General features: G+C 39.1%; 1 protein-coding gene across 4 annotated transcripts in view; it reads left to right on the forward strand.

Moving 5' to 3' along the window:
* The window catches only part of LOC311431012 (uncharacterized protein), a 73,203-nt gene that overhangs the window by 15,072 nt on the left and 44,339 nt on the right, over positions 1-13,792 (forward strand). Inside the window, exon 5 of one of the 4 annotated variants that reach the window (XR_014689173.1) lies at positions 9,186-9,397. The exons of the other annotated variants lie outside the window; for them this stretch is intronic. The gene's annotated coding sequence lies outside the window, so the exon portion shown is untranslated. Of the gene's footprint in view, positions 1-9,185; positions 9,398-13,792 lie in introns of those variants that run through there. 4 annotated transcript variants of the gene reach the window in all.

The following is a 13,792-nucleotide window of genomic DNA, read 5'->3' on the forward strand; positions in this document are numbered from 1 at the left end:
CTTCCAGCCTGGAGATGCTGTGCAGCATGCTCCTTGTGAGGTGTGGCCTTAATTTTAATTTAGCTTTAACTGAATGCTTTGTTTTAAATTATAGCTTCCTCTGGAACTCCTTCTGTGCAGAAAGTGTGAACTTCCCAAGAAAACAAAAGGGAAAAACAACTTATGTTTTTTTTCTGCATTTTTCATAAGAACAACAAAACCTCTTCCATCTATATATGCAGTTCTGTGTTGATATTGACTCAGATCAGAGTGGATCCTTATTTACGTGTAGGAGGGAATGCTTATAAAAAGTTGTGAATATACTTGAGGCTTTTCACAAGTAAGTTCTGTGGTTTATTTCAAGATCAGGATCATTAATCAAGGTCTATTTTTGCTTTCTGAAGGATCATCTTTACAGCTGTGTGGTACCTAGGCTTGGGTGGCATCTTTTACATTACTACGTGCAGTGGCTTATGGAGATTGGGGATGTGCGTGGAAGACAGCATTATGTCATTTTATCCCAGATTGTTCAGCAACTTGTGCTCAGCATGTTGTGCTGATGACAGCACCTGTGCTCTCCAACAGTCATGCCTAACTCTTAGGAAAAACAACCTGTCCAACAAGGGAGCAATAGGCACAAAAGTGTCCATGGGACACCTTAGGTTAAGTTCTTTATTTCTAACAGGTTCCCTAGCATAGTTCACAGTCACTGCTGAAGAATGTCCTCACCTGTGGGCCGCCATGCTTTGGTCCCTTGTTCTGATGAGAAATGCAAGCCTAGCTCTGAGAAACTTTCCCAGCAAGTTTCAAGTCCAGGAACCCATATCTTCCCCCAAAAAAAGGAGAAAAATTACTTAGGCTTCAAAAGATTATTAGTTTTTGTTATTTTTTTTAACCCAGTGATTAAAATTATATAAAATATTGCAATTATAAGACTTTGGGGGGCATAAGTGACTTTAAAAAAAAAAATAGTATAAGTTTTCCTAAATGTTTGAGAACTGAGCCCTACAAGGAAACGTGCAGTTTTCTCTTGGAGAAATGCTTTATTTGTTTAATTTCTCTCTGGCTGAGGTCACTGCTAAGTTTGTATTACTATCACGCACACAATATTTTTGTTTAGCTTCTGTTAATGCATGATTAGCAGTTCTGATTTGCTGTTTCCAGCTGCTTTTACATGTGTGCTGATTGAAATGGGATGAATTCATACACCAAAGAGAAAAATGCTGTGCAGTGTAATCTAGTGTGTGTGCTGTTTTTCTAAGCAGCACTGTTTCGCCAGATTAGTAGCATCACTCTCCATTGGACTTTCAGAAAACATACTGCCTCTGTCACACCTAACTCAATTATAGGTAAACTACTGATTTGCATCATTTAAAGCTTCAGAAGTGTGTGAATAAATAGCTTAGTGCATCAGTGAGAGCAGCTCTGTAGTGTTTCACTTCTCTGTATGATCCATTGCATCAGCTGGGCAACTGGCTGTGGGGGAGCCGGGCTGTGCCCCAGGACACTCCCCTGGGGATAAAGGGGAGAAGATGTCCTTGCCCAGAGATACAATCCCCATGCCTGTCTCTCTGCCCCCGCTGCACCAGCATGGAGTCAGGGACAGCTGCTTTCCTGTTGGAGAAGTAGGCACAAAATGAAATCTGTGGGTGTAAGTCCCTGAGGTATAAGCCTTGACTGCTGAAGCCATAGCTTCATTTGGTTCCTAGTCCACAACCTGTAATTATTGTCCTTCAGAATTCTTTCATAGCTGTCTTGTTATTAACAACCCACGGGTGTTTTGAAATGGTTGGCATGCATTTAACTCGAGATGTGACCCTTCTGCATTTATAAAAGTTGGGTTTTCTTTATCAGTTGTACACACTACTCTTCCATTTTTCCAGTCTATGCACACTGTTTTGTCTTGCCTCTTCACATTCACTTAGCCAGCCAAATCTCTACTTTACTCTTTGATTATTTGGGTGTATAGTTTTGTCTGGATTTCTCTCAGATTTTCCTCTTCTTCCAACTGAAGATATGTTATTTCTGGAACATTTCCCAAATATTATAACAAAAGCTATTTTATTTCTTGCTGAAGCAAATAGTTATCAGCCTACATGGGACTGATCTATCACACAGATGAGACAAATGCTTGCCCTCAACAGAAAGGCATTAAGTTTGACAGTTCGACATTCTCCAGAGATATTTTTCTGTGGCTTTGAGACATTGCCTACAAGTCATATGCTAGGGACATCACTAATTGTAGCTTCCTTTTTGTTTTCCATATTTCAGCCTTTCACTGAATGCTTATTGTTTGGTTTGGGTTGTTTTTGAAGTAGCTTGTTGTAATGCAGAAATGAGAGCTCCCCTTTTGTGATTTATAGAAATAGCATTCCCAATATCAGGGTAAAGTGTTCAGAAATGACTCATGCATGCTTTTAATCAAGGACATAATTGTGTGAAGAGGTTTGATTATTTCATCAAAGCTTGAGGGCCATATTTAAGTAATGAAAGGAACCTCTCTATCATCTGTATTTTTTTTTTTTTTTGCACTTTCCTGTTAATGGCACTGTTTTCTGGATATTAGCATAAAAGGCAATATAGCAAGATATCCCATACAGGTTCAGTTATAATTAACATGTACAGATGAAGCCTATATGTGTGCCCTTCAAAAACCTTCTAAAGATTTCCACTTCTGGAATTTACAGGAAATCAGGAACTGTTTTTGCAAACCAGGCCTTTAGCTTTGAGTTATCTATCAGTAGTCCTAGCCACAGATTATATACAAGAGGAAATATATGTTTATATATATATATATTAATATATATTATATTTATAAATATGCACACAAATATAAGAGACCATCAGTTGAGAGGGCAAAGAAAGCAGTATCGTACACAATGCTTGATTGTATCTATTTATGTGGGCATTGCATACACAATGACAAATGCAACAAGCGATGGCTTTGCAAATGTCATCACACCTTCAAAATGAGGCAGTTTAACAAATGAAGCTAACTAACCAGCTGGAAGACGGAGCCCTGTTCTGCAGATAATTCCTAGTCTGAGGATAAGAACTGGGTAATGCAACACATAGTGAAAGAGCTTGCCAAAGCCTCTTCAGCTCACTGTGCCCTGCTGATGAAGAAACTGTGCTCACCAACCTTAGCACATGCCGAAGAAATGAGATGTTGAAGGGGGGAAGTTAGGCCTGGGTTTTCCATTGTTCCTATTAACCTGTGGGTTGCTGTCATAAACAGCGAAGGCATCACCACATAGGGAGACCTGCACCAGCTCGTGTTGCTTATAACCATGTGCACTCTAGGTACTTGTGTGTGTGTGCATGAATGGGACACTCGTCTTATACACAAACCTTTAATAACCTTGGGTCATTGTTGCACGGTCATTTTAAAGCAACAGAAATTGTTGCTGGAGCTGATGAAGCAGTCTTGTCTCTGTCCTGTATATTTTCCCTAAAAGGAACACATTCATGGTGTTATAACCTCCCTGTTGGCCAAAGGGAGAGTGAGAGGAATGGGCAGGATTTTGGCAGTAATTTAGGTCCAGCATCTCATATGGCCTTCTACAGAGAATACTGGGGTAGTGGTGTAAAGAAGAAATTAGATGCTGTGGACATTGCAGGGTAGGTAACCCTGTGCTTGTGGATGGGGTCAAATCCACCCGTTTAAAGTGTGGGCACCATTTGTCCTTGTCAGATGGAGAACTGAAGATCTGGTGAGGCAGAAGCCTGAAGCAGTGTAGATGTGAGGGCTAGAGGAGTCTGCTCCTTGGTGCCCAGAGAAAAGATAATGTGGATGCAATCACAACACCTTCTGTAGAAACAGGAGAGGTATCCAAGTGAGGAGGATCCTCCTGTGGTCAAGTAGGCCAAGTTTAAGTCACTACAAGGCAATGCAAGTAGCAGAGGAGGATTAAGGGGGAAAATTAACTCTTGCAACATAAATGATTGGCAAAGGTGAAGAGCCGATGTCTTCATAAGCACTATTCAGCCAATTTATTTTAGCAAATTAAGGAACAGGGTAAGGATAGGAAAACGGCACCTTTGTGTGTCTTTTACTCTTTCATACTCATTTTCAAGCTTTTGTTGGGCTGTATATTTTCAGGGAGTCAGTAATTGCCCTCTTACACTCTTGATCTGTGTAAAGAGGGAACAGGAACAAGCATTTCAGAAGCTGTGAAAGCTTTCTTTCAATTACCCTTGTTGAAAACATGATGTGCTCAAAGGAGTTGTTTAAAAGGCAAATGTAGTTTTTTTTAGCTTCCAAAACAGTTGTAACAGGCTTTACTGTGGTCCTTGTCTTTCCTTTTTCTGAGGAAATTGAAACTGAGGAGATGCTTTAAAAACTTCTTCAGCCCTCTCAGCCTCCCTTCAACATGCTAAATGGGGTTCTAGCCCGTGCCTCAAGAATGATGAGACTTCAACTGCTTTTCTCTGTTACCTCTCTAACCTTTCTGTACAAATGAATTCAGAAGGAAAGCAAGCTTCTCATTCCACATCTATCTTTCATGCTTGCAGGTGCACTACTGATACATTACTCCAGTTGCAAAAGTTAGCAGGATCTACTAAACCATGAAGAAAGGGTCTTATGTTGGGGCTGGATGAAAGATGCTTCATCCTACTTAAAAAAAAAAAAAAAAAAACACAGTCAGTACATATTTTTTTATGCTTGCCTTGTTCTTTTTCTGTGACCAGCAGTGCTAATTTGGCAGACTTCCTGTGTTTAGGAGAATTCAAAGCACCTATTTGCTTAGGTTTGACTCAGATGTGTGAGAAAAGGGGTGTGCAGCACACAACACAACATTGTAGGACTATGTGCGCTCCTGATTGTGCTGTCACATCTCTAGGCTGGCAAATATACTGGCTGGCAGAACGAACACAAATGCAGTGGAAATTTTAAAAAGGAAAATTAACTCGTTTAGGAGGTTGCGGCCTGCCCTCTTGAAGTTCTGTCAAATTCTAAAACAGGAAGATTGAAAACTATACTTCAGGTTCAGAGTTGTTTCTGAAACCTTTGCCTTTCTCATCTACCTTAAATCCTTTGATAGGACAGTGTCATAAATACACTACTCTTAATGCAAGTAGGGAAAGATGTGGCAAGAAAGAATTATCTTCTGAGGGCTGTGGCTTAGTCTAACAGCATGCTCATGAAAGAGTGGGAGCTTAAGCAAACTCTCCAGTGAGGTACTTCAGCAAAAGACAGAAATGTTTTGGGTTGATTGATTTTAAAATAACATATTTTCTTTGAAACTTTCAGTAACTGAGGAGGGGTAGGGGTGGCTTCTGTCTTCCTTGCTTATAATGGAGAAGAGAGCAAGAAAACCTGTATGTGAGAATTTATATTCCACTGAAAAGCCCAAGCATACGTTAGAAGTATTATGATCCTGACACACAGACATCTCCACAAGGTAGGAACAGTTACTATCTAATAGCTACAATCATGTCTGTGCATATGTTGGAAATTGCACAGCTGGAGTAGAAGTCTGCAAACTTTTTTCTGCCTTATTCCCTGCAGTGAGGAAAAACACTCATGCCAGAAAGAGGGAAGAACAAAAAAACCACTGTACAAGTTGATAATATTTGACAAATTGGTGAGGAAAGTAAACAGAACATCTATAAAATATCTAGAAACCAGTGAGATGTAAATGACAAGTGTTTTCCATTTTTTCAGTGGGGAAATATTTCTCACTGAAAGACTAAAAAAAAAGGAAAGCAAGTAAAGCCCTTTTCAGAGTCTCCTCTATTCTTATTTTTCATGAATGAAACAGAACTAAGGGAGCCAAAATAGTGTTATTTTGAATTTGTGAAATACTAATTGTACCCCTCAAAGTGCAATATGTTGCTTTTGATAGGACTGTATTTGATTCTATGCCTCATTGATGTCAGAGCATAAGATGTCCTTTCTCAAAATGAAAAGTAATGGCTGTAAAAGGCGATTTTACTGAATTGATGTGCCTTGTACTTGGCATCCTTTTTCTATGATTCAGGAGTAAATCATCTGGCTCTATTAATACCTACCTGATAATGGATCTATTAATTCCATATGTATATTGAAAATCTAGCACCTTGAGAAAGGCACTGCTCTTGCATACAGAACTAGCCAAAGAGAATTTCTGAGAATTTCTTAGGCATTAGATCATTGATCAAAGCCCTAAGGACAGAAAGAATTTTAAGGATTCCAGAACGTTTTATCTTTTCTGCTTATATAAAGCTCAGTCTCATCTATTCATTCAGTCTTTATCCTCACAACACAAAAAAAAAAAAAAAAAAAAAAAAAGTTTAAAAAGTACCATCCATTACCTAGACAGGTCTGTTTGTGAAGCGAGATATTTCAGATACCTCACCCCACCTCCAGCTACTTTATTTGGTTGTCCACGTCTCGTTTGAGCCTTTGTGAATGCTGTCTGAAGCATAAAGCTTCTCTCTTGCTTATTTAATATTTGGCAGCTAAGTCAGGACCCAGGATTGTTTTGGGGAGTCAGACCAAAAGTGAGGCAATGCCATGTGAAGTGCCTTAGTCCAATCACAAAAGAGATTGCGGGAGCTGTGCTGTTGGGAAAGGAAACTATTGGTAGTTTCATAAACATGGAATGTTCTTTTCAGGGCTAGTTCACATAAATTCTTGAACATTATCAGCTCCCATTGGACACATGGAGAGTAGAAAGCATTCAATGTTTATTAAGTTTCAGCCACAGACGAGCACTTACTTTTTCACGTATTTGTTTAACATCAGGCCTGAGAAGTACCATCTCATGTTTGCCTAAACACAACAAGGTAGAGGCACTGAGGGAAAGAGCTGTCCTAAGGAAGATTTTCTACGGGTGAGAGCTCACTCTGAAGACTGACTGAGTCTGGCCACAGTAAAAATAAGAGATCCAGCTATCCATTTAGCTATCATCCGTGACTCAGAGCTTCCATTAGATCAGGAGAATATAAATTTTAAATGAGATAGCTGTGCAGATGCAGACAAGTCTGAAGCTAACATTGCCTCCTTGTCCCTTCTCCAAAACTGTGTGCACAGGGCTCCTACCATTCCCTGCTCTTCACTGTTATCCAGAGAAGCACAGGCATGGATCACAAGGCAGCTAGCTACAAATAAAAGCAAGTTTTAAAATGTCATTAAATAATTTTTCTATATCTTTCTACAATCTATTTAGTATTTAACACTCTTAAATAATCACTGTCATCTGTAGCACTTAGAGTCAAGTAGGAAAGTAATGAGGCATATTATTATTTCTTAAAATGACTTAAATTGTGTACAGATAATATGGGTTATTTTTGCATCATCTGTTTATGTGAGTAAAAGCAGAGGTTTATTTCATTCCCTCAATTTCTTAAACAGATTCTAACAACTCTTTTCTTTGCATTCTGAAACAGTGAAACGATATAGATGAAGAAAACAGCAAAAGCAAGTAGGTGGTCAGGTGGTTGTTTTTTTGACATATTGCTTACTCTCGTCAAAAAAACAAACAAACAAAAAACAGCCAAATGATAACAAATATAATTCTGTTTATTGCAGAAAGTCATAAAAGTCATAAATCACTTAAGTAGAATGCATTTCTGAAAGTCCTGCTCAGTTACCGTTTGAAGCTAAACTCTGGAAAGCTAAATAATACCCTGTGTTCACTGAGTTGTACTTCTGTTTGGATGATAAACTTGAATGCTTATTGTGGACAAGTTCAGTTATGCACCCAGTCTCTTCCTAAAACTCTGCATCTTTATTGTACTCAAGACTTGCCCTTCAGTTTTTAAGGCCATTAAATGTATCTTTATTGGTGAAATTCTCAGAAAGAAAAAAAAAAAAGGGACCCTTTATTAACTTTATTAAACACCATGATGTCATTCCGATGGACATCAATATAAGAAATACGCCATATGCCTGGACAGAACTGCTGAATCATTGAAGGGACAGTGGCCCAACTGGTGGCTCCCCAGCAAATTCAGTAATAACTCCCACAAGGTCATTGCAGTTGCACTGAAGTAATTTGGAACAGAAGGCATTCATATAATTGGCGTACTGATAAATAATATATGGAGCACGACTCTACCTTGCTTTGGAGTGTACAGATGCCGCCTAATTATAAGTGTCTTGGGTGGTTTGAGTTGCCTTGTGAGGATTCCACTGCTTCTAGGCACTTCACTTATACAGCCACTGAAATAAACTGAATTAGGTTTAGATTGTGTAAAATGGTACCCTTTTCCCCTTTCTGGATTTTCTAGGAGTGCAGGTGAGAGGTAAATACTTCACGATCAAAGCACTAGTGTTTTGTACAAAGGCCAAGTTTACACGTAAACTCTGGTGTGACATGCATCCTAGGGATCCTGCTTGTGGACCAAGCCCCCTGACTGATGTACAAAGAGAGAAAACCAGACCCTTTGGGCTTTGCCACCAGGGTAAGCTATGAAGAGAAAACCTGCTGAAAGCTGGCACATGCAGCAACCTGCCTAGAGTGGTTTTGTGTGACTTCCATTGAGTAATTTACAGCAAAAGGAATTCCATTTAACAATTTCTGATTCACAGTAGGAAAATAGTTTAATCCTGTTAAAGTTGTACTGATAGCCTCTTATTATTCCCAATTAGTCTGGAGTGAGTATTATAGACATTATTTTACTTAAGTTATTAAGCAGACAGTTCAATAGAAACAAAAATAACTGTCGGAAATAATATGGAATTAAGGTGAAATGTATTGATATCTTTAATCTTGTGAGCCATATCTGTGTTTCTCCCTGGTGCAGTGCTAGTGCAATTTAGTATTTGGCAAAAACAGATCCAAGCCTGTGCTGCTGAAAGGGCTGGCATGCCTTCACCCTCTCTTCAACCTGTATTTCAGCAGCTTTGTAGTGCAGGGAGCAGAGTCAGCTGCTGAGCCCTGCCTGTTTTGTGTTTCTTTGTTTGTTTGTTTCTTTGTTTGTTTGTTTTTTGTTTGTTTGTTTTGTTTTGTTTTTTTCTTTACTCTCCTAAAGAATCAGATTTTTAGCTACATCAGTGATCAGAGGTGACTTGCTGCAAGGCTATGTGGTATCTAATGCTGACAGAAATTTTCACAGGAAATGTTCATTCAAGGTTTGAGGAAAGGGAGGGCAGAAGTGCCTCTTTGGTGGTAGCCTGCCTCAGTCCTACCAGAATATTTTCCATGATGGGCTGCAAGAATTTGCAGTTTTCTAACCTGAGTTTGCTTACTTAGCTAATTACCAACATTGTCTAACAGGGTAGTCCAACCTTTCCCACTATGGAAATCTTCCTGCATCCTTTGTCTGCCTGCAAGCCATAGGCTTGGCTCTCTGCTGTCAGCATGGAACCATGCACATGCCAAGATGCGCTGCCAAGGTGTATTTCAGTCTCCAGAAGCTGTCCGTTCCCCATCCTGTGGGGGAAACAGGTGTGGGTCATCATCGATGCATATTTCTGTTGTGATATGAGGAGAAGATTTAGGACCAGATGGAACTGCCACCAAACTAGCTGTTTCCTGCTTCTGTCAGCGCTCATATGCCTGACCACACCTCTCCATGGGACAGCACATAGCTGGATGAAGCAGGAAAAGCTGACAGCATAGATATGGCAGTGCTGGATGCAAGGCACTCTGCGGACCACGGATGGTGCTATGAAGTGGTACAGCTGCCTTCTTGGCACATGAACCCAGAAAACAAGTCTGTCAGCAATGGGGAGCCTACAGCTCTTTTAGCCCAGCCTGATAAATCCGCCTTTCATTAATATGACAAGGACAATTGGCGTATTTCCATCCTAAATTAAAATAGAAAGTTTAGGGTGTCTACTACTACAGAGGTTATCTTTGGAATAGGCCTGCTGCCAATTATCTGTGTAAGACAGTCAATATAATGTTACAGATATTCTTACTGACAGCTTAAATAGGTATTTTTAAGTGAGAAAACATGTAAGATATTTTCAAATATGGAAAATGAACACGGGAAAGCACATAGCTAAGTTAAGCTTCAATAATAAATGCCCAGACAGTTAATGGTGTAAGAGTAGTACCCTGGTTCCCTGTCCTTTGAAGACCAGTCCTTGCGAGAGCATGATCATTCTTTTCTTACTTCCATTCCCAAATTATTCATCCCTTGCTTGGTGACAAGGCAGAGATAAGCTTTAAAACAGGTCTTCTACCATCTGCTTTCTGAAATACCAAATAAAGGAAAGATACCAAATTGCTCTCTGCTCTCCAAGCCTGACACTTTTTTTTTTTTTTTTTTTTTTTTTTTTTCAGGGAGAAAGTATAGGCACCTTCCTCTAAAATGGAGTTCAGGGTTGAGTATTTTTTCATAAGGGAAAGTGTTACCAAATCTATGGAGCTGAGCCGGGGTAAGATTTAAGTGGGACCATTTTTCCTGATTACTCTGAACAGCTCTGTGCATGAGTCATCCAGGACCTTTTGGGGACCTTTTAGTTCTTTGAACCTTAGTGTGAGCAGTTGTGTTTCAAACCCAGCAGTGTGGACTCTGCTAGGAGAGAGATTTTTGATACCACTATGTTCTGTGTCATGATGCTGAAACATCTTCTGTGGGTTTCATTCTCTAAAGGTTGAGTTTTCAAAGTAGTGCTGCTAAATTTTCATGGTTAGCAAATACACAGTTAATTAGAAAGCAAAGGCTAAAAACACGGGATAGCTGCATTGTGCAAGGAGTCAGAGTGAGAAGGAGAGCAGATTAAACAGAAGATCATCCTAAGGAAACAGAAAATGAAGCCCTTCTGTTTAGGTAGTCAGAGGAATTAGATAAGTATTTGTTAAAGACTATTTTTGCAGCTTGCAAGGAATGGTGTGCCAAAATGTAAGTTCATGCAAAAGACTTTTTCCTATATCTACAGAAATCTAGTTCTAAGCCTTGTTTTGCAAAGTAAAAATTAGAACTAGAGACAAATTAGAACTGATTTATTCAAAAAGCTGGAGGACAGATTGCAAAATATCACAATTCTATATAATTGAGGTAAACAGTACTTGCACAGTTCCAACTTTATCCATAAAGACTACCCTCTTCCAAAGTATATGAAATAAGTGTAAATAACTTGATACTTCATTTTTATCTCCATCCACAACTGATTTGTGGGCACAGTTATGTTGTTAGACTTGTGGCTGTTGCAATGTTTCATGCCTGAAAACAGTACTACAAAATCTGAAGCCCTAGTTCCAAAGCAAGATGTTTATGATGCTTACATGTCTTAAGAAAAAATATTCTGCTACTCTAAAATATAGATTGCATGGAAATTTGAATAATCTGATTTACATATTCAAATAAACTGAAATTAAAATTCCACTTGAAATTTCCAAATGACAGGATGCAAATTTACTGCATTTAGGGGTGAGAAAATTCTAGCAGCTGCTACAGAAGCTGCTTTTGATACTGCATGTCTGGTTTTCCAAGGACTTTCAGGTCTACCAGGGTCTTTGTAGGCCAGCACTCTGCCAATTCTGGTGAAGTGCTTGAAGGTTGCTTACTATAACATTGTTTTTACATCCAAAACTCTAGGAGCAATGGACATAAAACTATATGGTAAGGACTGAGGTATCATTGTGACAGAGGAGGAAAAAGTAACACTTGATTCAGTCGTTAGCTTAAAAGCCAAGTGGACATGAGTTGTATTCTTTACCTTCACAGTGAATGGAATCTATGGTTCCACTGAGTATAATTATTTAATAAAAGCTTGTGTAACTCAGTCCTGTCTGTAAACCCCATGACGGTGTAGCTTTTCCCTTACGGAAGCAGAGATATTAATGAGTATAAGAGATGTTAATGAATATAAGCACTCTTTTTTTATTGGCTTTCAGAATAGCTGCCTGCTTACTCCTTTGTAAATTTTAAGACTTAGTTCAGCCTGAAATTTAAGCGAAGCTATGGCTTAGCTTCTGTTCTTAATTTCTTAATAAAACAAGTTTTAGTACTAATAAGAACAGGAGAATGATTCACTGACCTACGTTTCTCTGTCCCATTATCTTGTGACTGCCCTTTCTCTACAGGCTACCCCAGTAATAAATATAATGCAGGAAAACCCTGCAGCGATCTTTCCCACCTCCCTCACTCCCAGCACACCCTACCAGAATCCTGGGGCTCGGTGACTTCTCAAACCACAGGCTGTCTTACTCTTCCCTCCTCTCCCTCTCAGCTAAGAATCAGATCAGGGACTTCAGATAAAGCAGGTGCTCAGACACAGCACTACAATCCTCTGGATCAAGCCACCCTACCTTGCCAAGTGCAGCAGTCTCACCTTGTTGGTGTGGGTCATTTGGTTTCTTTTTCAAAATCAATCTTCAAATCTAGCTGAGGCTTTTTTTTCAGCATTTGTTGTGTAAAACCAAAAAGTTACCTCCATAGCCAAATAACAGATCCTATCTTCATGGAGAGCTAATCTCACAGGTGCAGAATTTCTTATGTTCTTAGTAACATTTTTTTCTGATTTCCTTCCTTTTCCTGATGGTATTTCTGCAGATGAAGAAATTCATTCTAAACCTAGAATCGCAAAGAAAACATGTTTGCAGTCTCTGGCAAGAATGTGAGGAGAAGGAGACTTGCACTGAGACCTTTGTGAATTATTTTTCAAATATCTATCTTAACTATCTTTGCCTTTCCTTGCTGTTTTGTTATAACCCCATTTCTGTTTGTCTGTGAAATGGATATACAGGGAGAAACTCAGCAGGATATTCAGTTGCTGCAACAGTTTCTAATTAGTCTGTCTGAGCAATGATAAATCTGAACACTTTCTCCTCACTTCTGCCTGGACTTCTAACCTGCTAAGAATGCCAAAGGCTTCATGGAGCGCTTCTTGCTTGAGCAGGCAGAGATTTAGCTACATAAAGAGAACATGTGATGGTGGAAATAAAGCTCTGTACTTCCACCATCAGCTTCTGGAAGGCTTAAACAGCTCTAGGCAGAGCCCACAGAACAAATACTTGTTGACGGTAGGAAGACCTTAAAATACAGAGTAAAAATGGGTAAAGTGGCAAGAATGTGTTTCAAGATTGAGTTGTTTCACAGATAAATGAAACTCTGCTCAGTTCATGGATTGGGCTGGATTTGTATGAAGAATGAAGGATTTTAAGAGGTGAGATATATATTTTGTAGCAATTCTGTGTTTTCAGTAATATTCACAGAATCACAGAATCACAGAATTTCTAGGTTGGAAGAGACCTCAAGATCATTGAGTCCAACCTCTGACCTAACGCTAGCAGTCCCCACTAAACCATATCCCTAAGCTCTACATCTAAACGTCTTTTGAAGACTTCTAGGGATAAATCTTTCTTCCAATTCATCTTTCATGGCTTTGCTATAGAAGAAAATTGGTGGGGAAAAAATTAGTACCTCAGTCCTGTTTGGGGGTCTTCACCTAGTCAGTGGAAAAAATAGGCTCCCAATTTAGGGAGCCTATTTTTCGAGTAATAATTTAAATATTACTTCCCTATGTAGATAAGTTTGATATGTACATATAAGTGAGGGAAGAAAACGCCCCTTTTACTCCTGTATTAATGACAATGTTGTTAAAATAATACTGCTGTTGCAAGACTGGTTTTATTTTTTTCCATTTCATTTTCCACACCCCTCCTTCAATAAGATACATTTGAGAACATATCTGAATTCCCATGTCCATTTTTTGTCTCTATCTTCAGCTGATCTTTGCTGTACTTACAGAGGAATTCAGTGGAATTGAGCACTGTCCAGGAAGTAGCAAAATGCATCAGAACAAAACCAATGGTTTTTGTCAAGATATTCAAGACCATATGAAGTTCTAGCTCTAAAGTTAATACAATTTTTTTGAACATCTGCCAAGATGAATGCTTAGCAAATACTTATGTGTTATCCTGGCACGAAT

This window comes from Aythya ferina (genome assembly GCF_964211825.1).
Source record: "Aythya ferina genome assembly, chromosome: 2".
Lineage (NCBI taxonomy): Eukaryota > Metazoa > Chordata > Aves > Anseriformes > Anatidae > Aythya > Aythya ferina.